Source organism: Nerophis ophidion, linkage group LG19 (assembly GCF_033978795.1).
Source record: "Nerophis ophidion isolate RoL-2023_Sa linkage group LG19, RoL_Noph_v1.0, whole genome shotgun sequence".
NCBI classification, from domain to species: Eukaryota; Metazoa; Chordata; class Actinopteri; order Syngnathiformes; family Syngnathidae; genus Nerophis; species Nerophis ophidion.
The window spans coordinates 9,876,280-9,894,184 of NC_084629.1; the positions used below are offsets into that span (position 1 = coordinate 9,876,280).

Sequence of the window (17,905 nt, forward strand, 5' to 3'; positions counted from 1 at the left end):
TACAAAAGTAAACTTCATTCATAAACGGTGTTACAAAAAAGATCAGTGAGAATAATACATAATGTCAGATATATAGAACATACAAACCCTTTATTCATTGAATCAAAAATACTGAAATTCCACAACATAGTCGCATTCGCAAAGAGCTAAAATTATACACAAAGCAAACTATAACCTGCTGCCCAAAAATATACAACAATTATTCTCAACAAAAGAGGAGAAGTATAATCTTATAGAAAAATGCAATTTAAAACATGAGACTCAAACTTAGGCTTCTTAACACCTTTAGCATATTAGTATATGGAATTAAATAATGGAATGGATTAAGCAAATAAAATCAAACAAAGTCCTAATATGAGCCACGTCAAGAAACTCTTCAAACTTAAAGGCCTACTGAAACCCACTACTACGGCCTTTTTAGTTTACTAAATTGCAATTTTAAATTTTGCGCGAAGTACAACTATAAGTCGTCTGCTTTAATCGCATAATTACACAGTATTCTGGACATCTGTGTTGCTGAATCTTTTGCAAATTGTACAAATAATAATGGAGACGTCAAAGAAGAAAGATGTAGGTGGGAAGCGTGTATTGCGTCTGCCTTTAGCAACACAAACACAACTGTTTCCTTGTTTACATTCCCGAAGGTGAATCTTTACTATGGAACAGAGCGGTCAAGCGAACATGGTTCTCTACAACATGTCAATCGGCAGGTTTCGGTGAGAACATTGTGGTAATAAGTCGGCTCTTACTGTAGACATGAGCGGAGCTTGCGTCGTTCCTCGTGCACCTATCAAAGAGGCAGCTGTGGGCTTTCTTGCCTCCTCCGACCGGCCGCCCCCGATTGTGAGATGCTTCCACCGTGGAGGAGGGGGAGAACCTGCTGCCCAAGAATATACGAGAAACGTGGCTTCCCTCAGAGACACTGGCAGTCACCACACCCGTGGCCACACTCCTCCGACTTTCAGGTACGGCTATATTATCTCACTGAAACACTAGTAACACAATAAGCAGATAAGGGATTTTCCAGAATTATCCTAGTAAATGTGTCTAATAACATCTGAATCGCTCCCACTGCCCTGTCATTTTTTTTCTTTTTTCTAGTCCTTCACTATCCTGATCCACAAATCTTTCATCCTCGCTCAAACTAATGGGGAAATCGTTGCCTCCTCGGTCCGAATCGCTCTTGCTGCTGGTGGCAATGATTGTAAACAATGTTCAGTTGTGAGGAGCTCTACAACCAGTGACGTCACGCGCACATCGTCTGGTACTTCCGGTACAGGCAAGGCTTTTTTATTAGCGACCAAAAGTTTCGAACTTTATCGTAGATGTTCTCTACTAAATCCTTTCAGCAAAAATATGGCAATATCGCGAAATGATCAAGTATGACACATAGAATGGACCTGCTATCCCCGTTGAAATAAGAAAATCTAATTTCAGTAGGCCTTTAAGGTGTTTACAAAGTACAAAAAAGAAGAACCATGATAAACATTCTGAATTTATCTCATTCAATCCATCCGTTCATTTTCTAGATAATCTTACTCATTTCACCATATGAAATATAACTCACTTCACTAAATATTATTAATTTAATTTTATCATTAACACTAAATTGGCCCTAGTGTGTGAATGTGAGTGTGAATGTTGTCTGTCTATCTATGTTGGCCCTGCGATGAGGTGGTGACTTGTCCAGGGTGTACCCTGCCTTCCGCCCGATTGTAGCTGAGATAGGCGCCAGCGCCCCCCGCGACCCCAAAAGGGAATAAGCGGTAGAAAATGGATGGATGGATGGATACTTGTGGAATATATTGTGAATAAATTGAGAACAGGAAGTAAACAAAAGTATTAGCAACTGCTATGTAGAGGAAAAGGGGTAGGATTAAATAAACTCTGATTCTTCCTACTCCTTCTGGAACATGTTGAATAGAGAAACTGGAAATTGTGACGTATCATGTTGTATGCATGCACGTTCCAAATAAACTCAAACTGAACTCCACTCAAAGTGGCACAGTATAAAAAGACAAACAAACCATGATTTTAACGTATGAATTTACAGGCATATTTTTCGGATAGGGCTTCACGGTGGCAGAGGGGTTAGTGCGTCTGCCTCACAATACGAAGTTCCTGCAGTCCTGGGTTCAAATCCAGGCTCGGGATCTTTCTGTGTGGAGTTTGCATGTTCTCCCCGTGAATGCGTGGGTTCCCTCCGGGTACTCCGGCTTCCTCCCACTTCCAAAGACATGCACCTGGGGATAGGTTGATTGGCAACACTAAATTGGCCCTAGTGTGTGAATGTTGTCTGTCTATCTGTGTTGGCCCTGTGATGAGGTGGCGACTTGTCCAGGGTGTACCCTGCCTTCCGCCCGATTGTAGCTGAGATAGGCGCCAGCGCCCCCCGCGACCCCGAAAGGGAATAAGCGGTAGAAAATGGATGGATGGATGGATTTTTCGGATAAAAATGCAGAACTGTTTTGTAGGCGCGTGTCTGTTTTTTTTATTTTTTATTTTTATTTTTTATCTTTATGTCAATAAAGCGCTTTGTTTTGGTTTTGGCTCCACAGAATGTGAGTGTGTCTGTTTTTTTTTTTTTTTTTTTAAATTTTTTATCTTTATGTCAATAAAGGGCTTTGTTTTGGTTTTGGCTCCACAGAAAAGAAGAAGAGGCTTTGGATCGAACTGGCGGTGGCCTCAAGAGGAATTCAGACAGAGCGGTTTAAAAGTCACTGTAAGAAGAAAAAAAAAAAAACATTGTAAAGTCATTGGCTTCCATTGTACTGGAGAGAGAGAGCAAAAGAGGGGGGTGGGGGGTTTGCACGTTGTATGGCCAGGTCGCCAACCCTTGACCTCTGTCCCCGACCCTGGAATCTCTGACATCTGTCAGCTTTTTCCCGCCTTCTTCCCCTCCCCCCCCTGCGGCGTCAAAGGAATTTGATTATGGCGTGCTTGTTGTAAAGTGGAAGGGGTAGGGGGGGGGGGGGGGGGGGGGGTAGGATGTGGCTTCAACCTAAAGCCAACATATTCTGAATTCAAACGCCGTTCGGTTGGCCCCGGCGTCGTTTTTTAAAGTCGTCAGATAATCTGGCCGTTCTTCTTTGCTTTGTCTGGGAGCCCGGCGTGCGCGCTATGACATAACAGTGCGCCACAGAAACCATGTCTAGCCGGTGGAGATGGCAGCGGTGGGGGAGGGGAGCCGCCGTACACTGAGTACACAAAGCTCGCTCTCCTCGCTCGCCGCATAAATACTCCAGCCTTATTTTCTATCGTCTCTAACAGGCCTCTCATCGCACTGGGAATAGAAGGAACTGAATCCAATATGTCAACAGACACTGGATATTCCCCGTCCCCGTCCCCCTCCCCCACCCCCACACCTTCCTGCGCCTTAATGCCTCCATAACTGTCTACAGGCGCCCTTCCCCCACCCTTACATATTACCATTGCTCCTCAGTGCTGTCTAGAGAGGTCATGTGACCTTCACGGGCGGGGGAGGGGGGGGAGGCACATTGAACCTGTTCTTTGTTAGGAGGTCAGCCCTGCTCTGGCAGGAAGTGTTCCTACCGTAAAGCCCCTACTAGAAGCGCGTCGCGTTGCTCGAGGCAAATTTGGAGATTTGGAGAAGTCATGCGTGCGAGTCGGGCTGGTGAAGCAATTAAAAGTTTGACGGGTGCAAAAAGCTGATGTCATAACGTGATGATGTAAAATGAGGCGTGGGCGGGTTCGGCTCATGCGACAAATCACAGTTGGGAAGAGTTTCCCACAGGTCCGAGCGCAATTTGAACATTCCAGTGGTTTTACTACTTGATCAAAGGCCTACTGAAACCCACTAAGCAGTCTGATAGTTTATATATAAATAGGTTGTACTGGTATAGCGCTTTTCTACCTTCAAGGTACTCAAAGCGCTTTGACACTACTTCCACATTTATCAATCAATCAATCAATGTTTATTTATATAGCCCCAAATCACAAATGTCTCAAAGGACTGCACAAATCATTACGACTACAACATCCTCGGAAGAACCCACAAAAGGGCAAGGAAAACTCACACCCAGTGGGCAGGGAGAATTCACATCCAGTGGGACGCCAGTGACAATGCTGACTATGAGAAACCTTGGAGAGGACCTCAGATGTGGGCAACCCCCCCCCCTCTAGGGGACCGAAAGCAATGGATGTCGAGCGGGTCTAACATGATACTGTGAAAGTTCAATCCATAGTGGCTCCAACACAGCAGCGAGAGTCCCGTCCACAGGAAACCATCTCAAGCGGATCAGCAGCGTAGAGATGTCCCCAACCGATACAGGCGAGCGGTCCATCCTGGGTCCCGACGAGCGGTCCATCCTGGGTCTCGACTCTGGACAGTCAGTACTTCATCCATGGTCATCGGACCGGACCCCCTCCACAAGGGAGGGGGGACATAGGAGAAAGAAAAGAAGCGGCAGATCAACTGGTCTAAAAAGGAGGTCTATTTAAAGGCTAGAGTATACAGATGAGTTTTAAGATGAGACTTAAATGCTTCTACTGAGGTAGCATCTCGAACTGTTACCGGGAGGGCATTCCAGAGTACTGGAGCCCGAACGGAAAACGCTCTATAGCCCGCAGACTTTTTTTGAGCTCTAGGAATCACTAATAAGCCGGAGTCTTTTACCCATTCACACACACACTCACACACTGATGGAGGGAGCTGCCATGCAAGGCGCCAACCAGGACCCATCAGGAGCAAGGGTGAAGTGTCTTGCTCAGGACACAACGGACGTGACGAAGTTGGTACTAGGTGGGAATTGAACCAGGGACCCTCGGGTTGTGCACGGCCACTCTCCCACTGCGCCACGCCGTCCCTCATATATCCATCCATCCATTTTCTACCGCTTATTCCCTTTTGGGGTCGTGGGCGCCTATCTCAGATACAGTCGGGCGGAAGGCGGTGTACACCCTGGACAAGTCGCCAACTCATCGCAGGGCCAACACAGATAGACAGACAACATTCACACTCACATTCACACACTAGGGCCAATTTAGTGTTGCCAATCAACCTATCCCCAGGTGCATGTCTTTGGAAGTGGGAGGAAGCCGGAGTACATGCAAACTCCACACAAAAAGATCCCGAGCCTGGATTTGACCCAGGACTGCAGGAACTTCGTATTGTGAGGCAGACGCACTAACCCCTCTCCCACCGTGAAGCCCAGTTAATATATCAATGATGAAATATTTACATTGCAACACATGCCAATACGGCCTTTTTAGTTTACTAAATTGCAATTTTAAATTTCCCGGGAGTCTTTTCTTGAAAACGTCACATAATGATGACGTGTACGCATGACTGTTAGGAAATATGAGCGCCGCACACACGCACAGCAAAAGTCGTCTGCTTTAACCGCATAATTACACAGTATTTTGGAGATCTGTGTTGCTGAATCTTTTGCACTTTCTTCAATTAATATTGGAGAAGTCAAAGTAGAAAGATGGAGTTGGGAAGCTTCAGACTTCATTGGATTATGGGACCTCCTCCTGCAGCTGTCAAAAAGGCATCTGTGATCTTGGCTCCTCCATTGGCTTCTCTCTGAGACACTGGCGTTCACCGCAGCCACCCGACTTCCAGGTATGACTTTAGAATCTCACTAAAACACTATTAAAACAATAAGCAGATAAGGGATTTTCCAGAATTATCCTAGTAAATGTGTCTAATTACATCTGAAACGCTACCACTGCCGCCGCCCGGAGCCGTCTTTTTTTTCTTTTCGTGCCTCACTCTAACTTGCCTCATCCACGAATCTTTCATCCTCGCTCAAATAATGGGGAAATTGTCACTTTCTCGGTCTGAATAGCTCTTGCTGCTGGAGGTTATTATTATAAACAATGTGAGGATGTGAGAAGCCCTACAACCCGTGACATCACTCACATCGTCTGCTACTTCCGGTAAAGGCAAGGCTTTTTTATTAGCGTCCAAAATTTGCGAACTTTCTCGTCGATGTTCTCTACTAAATCCTTTCAGCAAAACTATGGCGATATTGCGAACTGATCAAGTATGACACATAGAATGGACCTGCTATCCCCGTTTAAATAAGAAAATCTCATTTCAGTAGGCCTTTAAGTCAGGCTCCACGTTAAACAATTCATGGTAACATACATCCCAAATCCCCCTGGCGTAGTATTGTACTGTTTCTGTACTTGTTTAAAGATTATTATTGTTTCTTTGCTTGTTCCTCAATGTTGAATATTACAAATAAAGGTTTATTGGAAAAAACAAACAAACAGAAAAAAACAACAGAAATCCCAAATGAGGACGTGTGAGTTGTAGGAGAGGAGAGCGATTAATATATTAAAAACTAGTGGAAGATGGCAGAGGGATTCCCTTCTTGAGATTTTGCGTCTACTTGGCCACATTTGAACACATGAATGCGTCTGGCTAAAACATTAATTTGAGTTGTTTACCATGTAAGCCCAAATCCGAACTGCTCTCGAGTTGCCAAACCGGGCACATTTCGCACGAGAAATGCTGCCAAAAATGTATTATTTGCAAAGCTATGTTATTTATTTTATGTAGAAAGAATATTTTTCCATTTTATTTATGTTATGTAATGACGTGCTACTTAAACAGTTTATTTTCTGTGCTTTTAATACCCATCTTGATTAACTGGGTTAATAAAAGTGCCACTGACTGTTTACAGTACAGTTGTCATTCACTTCAATTTCACTGAATCTCGCTCAAAAATTAATATCTTTACATGTATACTTTCACTGGAAAATATACCGAGATATATATCGAATATCGAGTTTAAGTAAGTATATATCGAGAAATGCTTTTTCGTCGAGCCCTAAGTCAATGCATACGTCACTACAAAAATGAGTGAGGAGACTCCGACTGGTGTGCTCAATGACAAATTTCACTTCAAAATAAACCCAGACAGGGTTATGGATGAAACTGTTACCAAGTTTTGAGCAAATGAATAATGTGCAGTGAAGTAAAACATTTTTCAAAATTTCATGGAGAGCATTCTGACATTAGAATTCTTCTTATAAATGAATTTAAAATATGAAAGAAAGTAATAAGTGATTAATCATGATTAATCCAAATTCAGAAGTGTCAGTAATTTGATTTTGTTTGTCATTTAACAATAAAAAATTTTTAAACTACTTAATAAGTACGGTAATTTCCGGACTGGAAACTGCAACGTTTTTCCCCTGATTTGAACACTCCGATTTATACAAAGGTGCGGCTAATCTATGGACTTTTCTAAAAAGAAAAATTATGGCATTATGCTAAATATGGAATGGATTAAGCAAGGAAAACAAACAATGTACTAAAGAAAGAAAGAATAATCCTAATAAACATTTTGAACCCTATTAAAAAAGGAGAAAATATTATTTATCTCAAAGGAAGAATAGACATTTCTGTTTTATTTGATCAGCCGTTTTACTACCGTGATACAGGCACCGTTTGGAAACAATTCCGGTATGTAAATAAACATTTACCAAATCTTTCTATGTAAATATCTCATTTCCCAACATACCGGCACAGTGTATATCTGCGGCTCATTGACCGGTGCGGCTAATATATGAAAACCTATTTTTTTCATCTAAAATTTAGAGGGTGCGGTTTATATACAAATGCGGTTTATAGTCCGGAAAATACGGTTTATCATAATACAAAAATATTTGAAAACCGCTATAAAACATTTACACTTCTATTGTATTTATTTAATACAGGGACAGCACGCATTAAAAACATATCTGTATATAAGTCAGAGTTAGCCACGGAGCTAATTTTAACTGTGGTCCCTGGCCAACAATTACTAGCAATAAAATAAAACATGACATAATCCCAGCAATAAAATAAACACATAACATACGGATACAAACCTTAGCAAAGTGAGTATGTGCACTGCATGCTCACATACTTAGTAAATGTAGGCATGCACCGCTCCAAAAATGTTTTAACAAGCAAAACATTGGCGCAATAAAAAAACATTGCATTATTTTACAGAGGTCCTACTGCAGTACGATAAGAGGTTTTAAACAATAACAATTGTGCTAACAACTTAAGTGGTGGAGCAAGATGTTTTATGTAACTTGCAGTAGGTGAGTTCTAATTATAAATTGACCACAAACGCTATTTAAATTCTTTAAAAATATGTAATTTTTTGTGAATTTCATCCAACCAGATGTAATTCTATGTAATCAAATGAAGAACAAGTATATGTATTCTAATTAGTGTATATAATTTTAAGAAATATTGTAGAATTGTCTTTGCATTTATTAATTAGATTAGATTAGATTAGATTAGATAGTACTTTATTTATTCCGTCAGGAGAGTTCCTTCAGGAAAATTACAATTTTCAGCACAATCCCATTCAAGATCAGACAAACATTACAGGGAGACAGAACAGGATCGCTGACGGGTCTGCCGGCTTCCAGCGCCCCTTACAAAAAAGATGACATACAGGTAAAGGGGGGGGGGGGGGGGGGGGGGGGGGGAATTAAAAATAGAAGAGATTAAAAATAGAAGATTAAAATAAAATTAAAAAAATAATAATAATAATAATTACATTGTATATCATTTTCAATTGTAAAAAAAAATCCATGTTTACAAATATGTATTTTATTCAAATTAGTTTTTTAACAAAATAATGCGGAGAACAGATTTGAAATAATATCAATCATTAAAAAAACTTTCAACTCTAATTTTTAAAAATTCCTTTAGGATCGATTTTCAAATTAATTGCGATTATTTGTCACGATTTCAAATACATTTTTAAAATACCAAAATCATGTTTTTATTAATCTGTCCTATCCAGCCCCTCATGCAAATCATATTGTTGATGTAAATGATCAAATCTGCTGTATAGATATCCTCATCCTAATATATATATGTATATATATATAACTACCTGTGTACCTAATGAAGTGGATGGTGGTGAGTGCATTGTCTCCATTGTGATACTTGAACATGTCCTTCCGGTTTTTCTTTATTCTGAACAATTTTCTCACCCACCTTAATGTTAAAAAGACGGCGCGTATCTCTTCAATGGACGTCAGGGAGCTTGCATGCTGCAAAACAGCAGGTCAGCCGGTACTACTACGAACAAAACAAATTCATTGTTAGTCCTTTCATGTACATAAACATAGAAAAAAAAGTGTCATTTCCGTTTAAGAATGTGTGACAGAAAGAAAAGCTCTTCAGTTGAGTGCCAAGCTGTGTCGCTGTAGGTCTTAGCTTGTGTTGTCACCATGGCTGCCATCTCATATTTTGTGTGTGCCAGAACGGCCTGTGGCTCCGTACAAACAACACAGGAGTAAAGTGTTCCACTCCCACTCGAGTTGACATGATGTGTTTTTTTTTTAAACTACCTTCTGGACTGAAATGACAATCCCTGTAAAGAAATATGTGTGCAACTGATCGAAGTTTGAGCACCATGTCCTATATGGCATACTGCCAAACTTAGCCTGGAAAACAAACTTAACAAACTGATCAAGTTTTAAAGTTCCTCCTTATAACGTGTTGTATAATCAAAGGCGCTAAAATTACCCGTATTGAGCAGGAGTTACTTATTTGATTAGTTGTAATATGGCATGATAAGCAATTTGAACTTCCAGTATTCCGAAAACATATGTGTACAAATACATTTGGACCTACATTAGGGATGCAACGATAAACGGTATTACATTTTGTGATTAATTACTGCACTTCAATAAACTCACGGACTGACTGGCGCAAGCTCACTAGCTTACATGCTTACATGATAAGAGACATTAACGTCTTTAACCATTAAGAAACGACATACCCCAATCCCAACATGTATAAACACATTTATGTCTGAGCAACTAAGCTATTCACTAACCTACAAACTTTGCTCTGATCGATATATACTCAGAGGAACATGACACGGAAGTGTTGTTACGGTGCATTCAAGGACCGACCGCTGAACAAAGTCAGACGCCATGATGCCCGAGAGAACACTCTTCTCAGGAGAGCATACGAAATACAAAACATGCAAAAATAGTGTTCTTTCTAAGAGTGGGTCTATTTATTTTACTTACCGTATTTTCCGGACTATAAGGAGCACTTAAAATCTTTTTTTTCTCAAAACTCGACAGTACGCCTTTTAACCTAATGGAAGGAATACGTTTGGTTGAGCTTACCCACCTCGAAGCTATTTTTTTTGGGTACATGGTGTAATGATAAGTGTGACCAGTAGATAACAGTCAGGCATAAGTGATGAGTGTAGGCTGCACTATGATGGCAATATATATATATATATATATATATATATATATATATATATATATATATTCCTCACGCACTAATTGACTGAAAGAGTGCGCACTTGCTGCGCACTCGCTCGACACTGTCCATCCATTTTCTACCGCTTATTCCCTTTTGGGATCGCGGGGGGCGCTGGCGCCTATCTCAGCTACAATTGGGCGGAAGGCGGGGTACACCCTGGACAAATCGCCACCTCATCTCAGGGCCAACACAGATAGACAGACAACATTCACACTCACATTCACACACTAGGGCCAATTTAGTGTTGCCAATCAACCTATCCCCAGGTGCATGTCTTTGGAAGTGGGAGGAAGCCGGAGTACCCGGAGGGAACCCATGCATTCAGGGGGAGGACATGCTAACTCCACACAGAAAGATCCCAAGCCTGGGATTGAACCCAGGACTGCAGGACCTTTGTATTGTGAGGCAGACGCACTAACCCCTCTACCACCGTGACATAACATCGACACTGATGTTATGTTATCGATGGGAAAATGCATTTTTAGACAATATGATTTGCCTGAGCAGCTAGGAGACACCGAGTAACAAGTGGTAGAAAATGAATTAGAAAGGACAGATTTAAAAAAATAATAATAATAATTAAAAAATACATATATATATATGTATATATATATATTTTTTTTTTTTTTAAATAAAAAAAAATAATAATTAAAAAAAAAAAAAAAAAAAAAATATATATATATATATATATATATATTTTACTTGGGACTTCCTGCGACTGTAGTTTGGGAACCCCTGTTCTACATGGTTGACTGATATATTTAAAATGCAGCTTAACATCCATCCATCCATCCATTTCCTACCGCTTATTCCCTTTTGGGGTCGCGGGGGGGGGCGCTGGCATCTATCCCAGTTACAATCGGGCGGAAGGCGGTGTACACCCTGGACAAGTCGCCACTTCATCGCAGGGCCAACACAGATAGACAACATTCTCACCCACATTCACACACTAGCTTAACATCCAAGTTGTATATATGTATGCACACAAGAGGACATTAATAATGTATTGAAGAAACTGAGTTATGGCGTTATAGAGTATTTTTAATTGAATTGTATTATGAATTTTCTGAAATTCTTAGTTTTCCCTACTACCCCAACACACATTTCCCATTATACTTCTTAGTCCGTCTGCATTTCTCAACCAAAACTCCTCATTAAAGACATGTTGGCTATTCACATTCCAACACATCCCATTGCAACTGCACCGGAATATGCTCGTACAAAATCACTGTACGAGGGCTTCACGGTGGCAGAGGGGTTAGTGCGTCTGCCTCACAATACGAAGGTCCTGGGTTCAATCCCGGGCTCGGGATCTTTCTGTGTGGAGTTTGCATGTCCTCCCCGTGAACGCGTGGGTTCTCTCCGGGAACTCCGGCTTCCTCCCACTTCCAAAGACATGCACCTGGGGATAAGTTGATTGGCAACACTAAATTCGCCCTAGTGTGTGAATGTGAGTGTGAAAGGCCTACTGAAACCCACTACTACCGACCACGCAGTCTGATAGTTTATATATCAATGATGAAATATTAACATTGCAACACATGCCAACACAGCCTTTTTAGTTTACTAAATTGCAATTTTAAATTTCCAGCGAAGTATCCTGTTGAAAACGTTGCGGTATGATGACGTGTGCGTTTGACATCACCGGTTGTAGCGGACATTTTTTTCCAGCCCGTTCCAAGCTATAAGTAGTCTGATTTAATCGCATAATTACACAGTATTCTGGACTTCTGTGTTGCTGAATCTTTTGCAATTTGTTCAATTAATGATGGAGAAGTCAAAGTAGAAAGATGGAGGTGGGAAGCGGTGTATTTGCAGCTGCCTTTCGCATCACAAACACAGCCGGTGTTTCCTTGTTTAAAATTCCCGAAGGTGTAGCTTTAATATGGAACAGAGCGGTCAAGCAAACATGGTTCCCGACCACATGTCAACCGGCAGGTTTCGGTGAGAAAATTGTGGTAATAAGTCGGCTCTTACCGTAGACATGAGCGGAGCTTGCGTTGTTCCTCGTGCACCTGTCAAAGAGGTAGCTGTGACTCTCTTGCCTCCTCCGACTGCCCGCCCCCGAAAGTGGGATGCTTCCACCGTCGAGGAGGGGAAAAAAAAGCTCAGCCCGGCCCCAACGGCTGCCTTCGCTTTGCCTTGTCGTGAAACGTGGCTTCCCTCAGAGACACTGGCGGTCACCACACCGGTGGCCACATCCCTCCGACTTTCAGGTACCATATAATCTCACTAAAACACTAGTAACACAATAAGCAGATAAGGGATTTTTCAGAATTATCTTAATAAATGTGTCTAACAACATCTGAATCACTCTCACTGCCCTCGCCTTTTTTTTCTCTTCTAGTCCTTCATTCTCACTATCTTCATCCACAAATCTTTCATCCTCACTCAAATTAATGGGGAAATTGTCGCTTTCTTGGTCTTAATCGCTCTAGCTGCTGGTGGCTATGATTGAAAACAATGTGAGGATGTGAGGAGCTCTAAAACCCGTGATGTCACGCGCACATTGTCTGCTACTTCCGGTAAAGGCAAGGCTTTTTTATTGGCGACCAAAAGTTGCGAACTTTATCGTGGATGTTCTCTACTAAATCCTTTCAGCAAAAATATGGCAAAATCGCAAAATGATCAAGTATGACACGTAGAATGGACCTGCTATCCCTGTTTAAAGCGGAACAATATCACAATTTCTGAAGGGTAAAAACCAATAAAAATCAATTCCCAGTGGCTTATTTTATTTTTCAAAGTTTTTCTCAAAATTTTACCCATCACGCAATATCCCGAAAAGCGGCTTCAAAGTGCCTGATTTACACCATCACTATATCCACCCGTCTATTGTCCTGTGACGTCACTGCGTGAAGCCACCAAAAACAAACATGGCGGATAGCACAGAAAGGTATAGCATAGTAGCTCGGATTCAGACTCGGATTTCAGCGCTGTAAGCGATTCAACAGATTACACATGTATTGAAACAGATGGTTAGAGTGTGGAGGCAGGTACCGAAAACGATATTAAAAAAGAAACAGAAGCTTTTGAGCCATATCACGACAGATAGTGGCACGGGAGGAAGCGCGGACAAATTCGGCGATCGCCTTCTAACCAACGATTGGTATGTGTTTGTTTGGCATTAAATGTGGATGAAGGGAAAGGCTGGATGCAAATAAAGCTACAAATGAGGCATAATGATGCAATGTATACATACAGCTAGCCTAAATAGCATGTTAGCATCGATAAGCTTGCAGTCATGCCGTGACCAAATATGTCTGATTAGCACTCTACACATTTGTCAATAACATCAACAAAACTCACCTTAGTGATTTCGTTGACTGTATCGTTGGAAATGCATCTGCTTTGAGTGTTGCAGGATATCCACACATTCTTGCCATCTCTGTCGTAGCATAGCTGTCGTCCGTACAATGTGCAGAACAAACGAGGGACTTTCGCATCTTTTGACCACTGGTGCAACTTGAATCGAATCCGTCTCTGTTTGTGTTGTTACACCCTCCGACAACACAACGACGAGGCATACTGTCTCCAAGGTACTGGAAAACAGTCGAAAAAACGGAATATAACAGAGCTGATTTGACCTTGTGTGTGTAATGTGTTTGAGAAAATAGCGGATTGCTTCATGATGTGACGCCACGGGTGAAAGGTCATCGCTCCGACAGGAGAACAACTGAAAGGCGTTTAAAGGCCTACTGAAATGAGATTTTCTTATTTAAACAGGGATAGCAGGTCCATTCTATGTGTCATACTTGATCATTTCGCGATATTGACATATTTTTGCTGAAAGGATTTAGTAGAGAACATCCACAATAAAGTTCGCAACTTTTGGTGCTAACAGAAAAGCCCTGCCTTTACCGGAAGTCGCAGACAATGACGTCACACGTTGATGGCTCCTCACATATTCACATTGTTTATAATGGGAGCCTCCAATAAAAACAGCTATTCGGACCAAGAAAACGACAATTTCCCCATTAATTTGAGCGAGGATGACAGATTCGGACTGGAAAAAAAACCAAAATAAAAATGAGTAAAAAAAAAAAAAATGCGATTGCATTGGGACGGATTCAGATGTTTTTAGACACATTTACTATGATAATTCTGGGAAATCCCTTATCTTTCTATTGTGTTGCCAGTGTTTTAGTGAGTTTAACAGTACCTGATAGTCGGAGGGGTTTGTCCACGGGTGTCTTGACGCCAATGTCTCAGCAAAGTCGACGGTAGCTTTATGGACGGGGCAAGCTCAGCTGATCTCCGGTAAGAAGCGACTTTTTACTACAATTTTCTCACCGAAACCTGCTGGTTGACATTCGGTCGGGATCCATGTTCGCTTGATCCATAGTAAAGTTTCAGCTCCGGTAATTTTAAACAAGGAATCACCGTGTGTTTGTGTGGCTAAAGGCTAAAGCTTCCCAACTCTATCTTTTTACTTTGACTTCTCCAATATTAATTGAACAAACTGCAAAAGATTCAGCAACACGGATCTCCAAAATACTGTGTAATTATGCGGTTAAAGCAGACGACTTTTAGCTGTGTGTGTGCGCAGCCCGTGACGTCCTGCGTACACGTCATCATTACGCGACATTTTCAAGAAAAAACTCCCGGGAAATTTAAAATTAATTTAGTAAACTAAAAAGGCCGTATTGGCATGTGTTACAATGTTAATATTTCATCATTGATACATAAACTATCATACTGCGTGGTGTTTACTAGCTGGTTTCAGTAGGCCTTTAAATTGCCAAATTCACCCTTTTAGAGTTCGGAAATCGGTTAAAAAAACAAATGGTCTTTTTTTTCTGCAACATCAAGGTATATATTGACGTTTACATAGGTCTGGTGATAATGTTCCCCTTTAAATCAATCAATCAATCAATCAATGTTTACTTATATAGCCCTAAATCACTAGTGTCTCAAAGGGCTGCACAAACCACTACGACATCCTCGGTAGGCCCACATAAGGGCAAGGAAAACTCACACCCAGTGGGACATCGGTGACAATAATGACCCAGTGGGACGTCGGTGACAATGATGACTATGAGAACCTTGGAGAGGAGGAAAGAAGTGGATGTCGAGCGGGTCTAACATGATACTGTGAAAGTTCAATCCATAATGGATCCAACACAGTCGCGAGAGTCCAGTCCAAAGCGGATCCAACACAGCAGCGAGAGTCCCGTTCACAGCGGAGCCAGCAGGAAACCATCCCAAGCGGAGGCGGATCAGCAGCGCAGAGATGTCCCCAGCCGATACACAGGCAAGCAGTACATGGCCACCGGATCGGACCGGACCCCCTCCACAAGGGAGAGTGGGACATAGAAGAAAAACAAAAGAAACGGCAGATCAACTGGTCTAAAAAGGGAGTCTATTTAAAGGCTAGAGTATACAAATGAGTTTTAAGGTGAGACTTAAATGCTTCTACTGAGGTGGCATCTCCAAAATAATGTGTAATTATGCCGTTAAAACAGACGACTTTTAGCTGTGTGTGTGCGCAGCGCTCATATCTCCTAACAACCCGTGACGTCACGCGTAAATAAGAACATCTCATTTCAGTAGGCCTTGAATGTTGTCTGTCTTTCTGTGTTTGCCCTGCGATGAAGTTGCGACTTGTCCACGGTGTACCCTGCCTTCCGCCCGATTGTAGCTGAGATAGGCACCAGCGCTCCCCGCGACCCTAAAAGGGAATAATCGGTAGAAAAAGGATGGATGGAAAAACATTGTACGAGAGGGGGGCAGGGCTTCACGGTGGAAGAGGGGTTAGTGCGTCTGCCTCACAATACGAAGGTCCTGCAGTCCTGGGCTCAAATCCAGGCTCGGGATCTTTCTGTGTGGAGTTTGCATGTTCTCCCCGTGAATGCGTGGGTTCCCTCCGGGTACTCCGGCTTCCTCCCACTTCCAAAGACATGCACCTGGGGATAGGTTGATTGGCAACACTAAATTGGCCCTAGTGTGTGAATGTGAGTGTGAATGTAGTCTGTCTATCTGTGTTGGCCCTGCGATGAGGTGGCGACTTGTCCAGGGTGTACCCTGCCTTCCGCCCGATTGTAGCTGAGATAGGCACCAGCGCTCCCCACGACCCTAAAAGGGAATAATCGGTAGAAAAAGGATGGATGGAAAAACATTGTACGAGAGGGGGGCAGGGCTTCACGGTGGTAGAGGGGTTAGTGTGTCTGCCTCACAATACGAAGGTCCTGCAGTCCTGGGCTCAAATCCAGGCTCGGGATCTTTCTGTGTGGAGTTTGCATGTTCTCCCCGTGAATGCGTGGGTTCCCTTTGGGTACTCCGGCTTCCTCCCACTTCCAAAGACATGCTCCTGGGGATAAGTTGATTGGCAACACTAAATTGGCCCTAGTGTGTGAATGTTGTCTATCTGTGTTGGCCCTGCGATGAGGTGGCGACTTGTCCAGGGTGTACCCCGCCTTCCGCCCGATTGTAGCTGAGATAAGCGCCAGCGCCCCCCGCGACCCCGAAAGGGAATAAGCGGTAGAAAATGGATGGATGGATGGAGAGGGGGGCAAAAAAAAAAAAAAAGGGCTAAATCCGTTGCGCATCTAGTGTGGAGTTTACGGTAGGCAAAGGAATGTGTCACACTAGTGTAGAGCCGTAATGATGTCAACTTGTTATTTACTTTCCAAATGTGAATGACTGGGCAAGGCGAAAGGAGAATTCATCAAGCAGCGGGGTTGACTCGGCAGGCGAAAAAGAGAGCCGCGAGTTGGGGGAGGGGAAGCTGCCTTCACCAGGCCTTTTTACTAACATGGCTCGACTGTACCACAACAGACACTAAACACCGACATTTTGAAGCACTGGGGGTGTCACCGGCCTTTACTATTTCTTTACGGCGTCTGTTTAGGGGTGCTTCAGAAGCGATTTGTTTCAAGCGACGAAGAGAGTCAAAACATGGCCGCCGACGGCAGGCTACGAGAGGTCCAAAATGGCAGACGTCAATAATTACCTCGTGTTACTATATGTTACGTATTTAAATATATATACGCGTGTGTGTGTGTGTACAATATTCAGGTTTAAGGTCAGTCAGCAGCAGGAGCTTCCCTTCCCCCACCTTCTCTAGCGCGCTCTCTCTCTCTCTCCATGTTGTATTCGAAGCTCTCTCCACCACTGTCCTCAGTCAACGGTGATCCTCCATAGTAGCCTGCAGTCAGCTCGGCGTTTGTTGTTATTATTATTATTATTATTATTATTATTCACCCCCCCTGTCTCCAACTTTACACAGAGGGCCGGCGATTATACTCACAAAGGTCGGATTTTTTTTTTGTTGAAATATGACGCTGGGTAAAATGGGAGGAAAGTCGTCGCTAGCTTGCTGAAGTTGGAGGATCTCCTTGTGGAAGAGGCGGCGGCGGCGGCGGACACCACCAGTTCACTCTCATATTTTACCCCCAAAAAACAAAAACCCAAGGTAAAGTTCCCTCTTTTACTTATTATTTATTGCGAGGGACAAACGCTCATTATGCTGCTGAACGTGTGTGTTTGTGTAAGGGGGGCTGCCGGCTCATAGCCCCCATTGACTCCACACGTGTGTTCAAATTCCTGTCTGTCCCCTTTTAATTACCCACATATAAACCTTTATTAGTCACATTTACATCTCGGATTTCCACCGAGAAAGTATAAACTCTT

At 42.6% G+C, this 17,905-nt stretch overlaps 1 protein-coding gene and 1 long non-coding RNA gene across 2 annotated transcripts in view; one reads left to right on the forward strand and one right to left on the reverse strand.

The window, feature by feature from the left end:
• Positions 1-8,571: 8,571 nt before the first annotated feature.
• Positions 8,572-17,792, reverse strand: LOC133537938 (uncharacterized). The gene is made up of 3 exons (XR_009802892.1): positions 17,523-17,792; positions 13,583-13,815; positions 8,572-9,064 (listed from the first exon to the last, which is right to left on the reverse strand). It is a non-coding gene; the product is annotated as an uncharacterized LOC133537938 (long non-coding RNA).
• LOC133537937 (F-box-like/WD repeat-containing protein TBL1X) overlaps positions 17,027-17,905 on the forward strand; it is an 85,164-nt gene continuing 84,285 nt past the window's right edge. The window contains exon 1 of the mRNA XM_061879118.1: positions 17,027-17,687. The gene's annotated coding sequence lies outside the window, so the exon portion shown is untranslated. The remainder of the gene's footprint in view (positions 17,688-17,905) is intronic.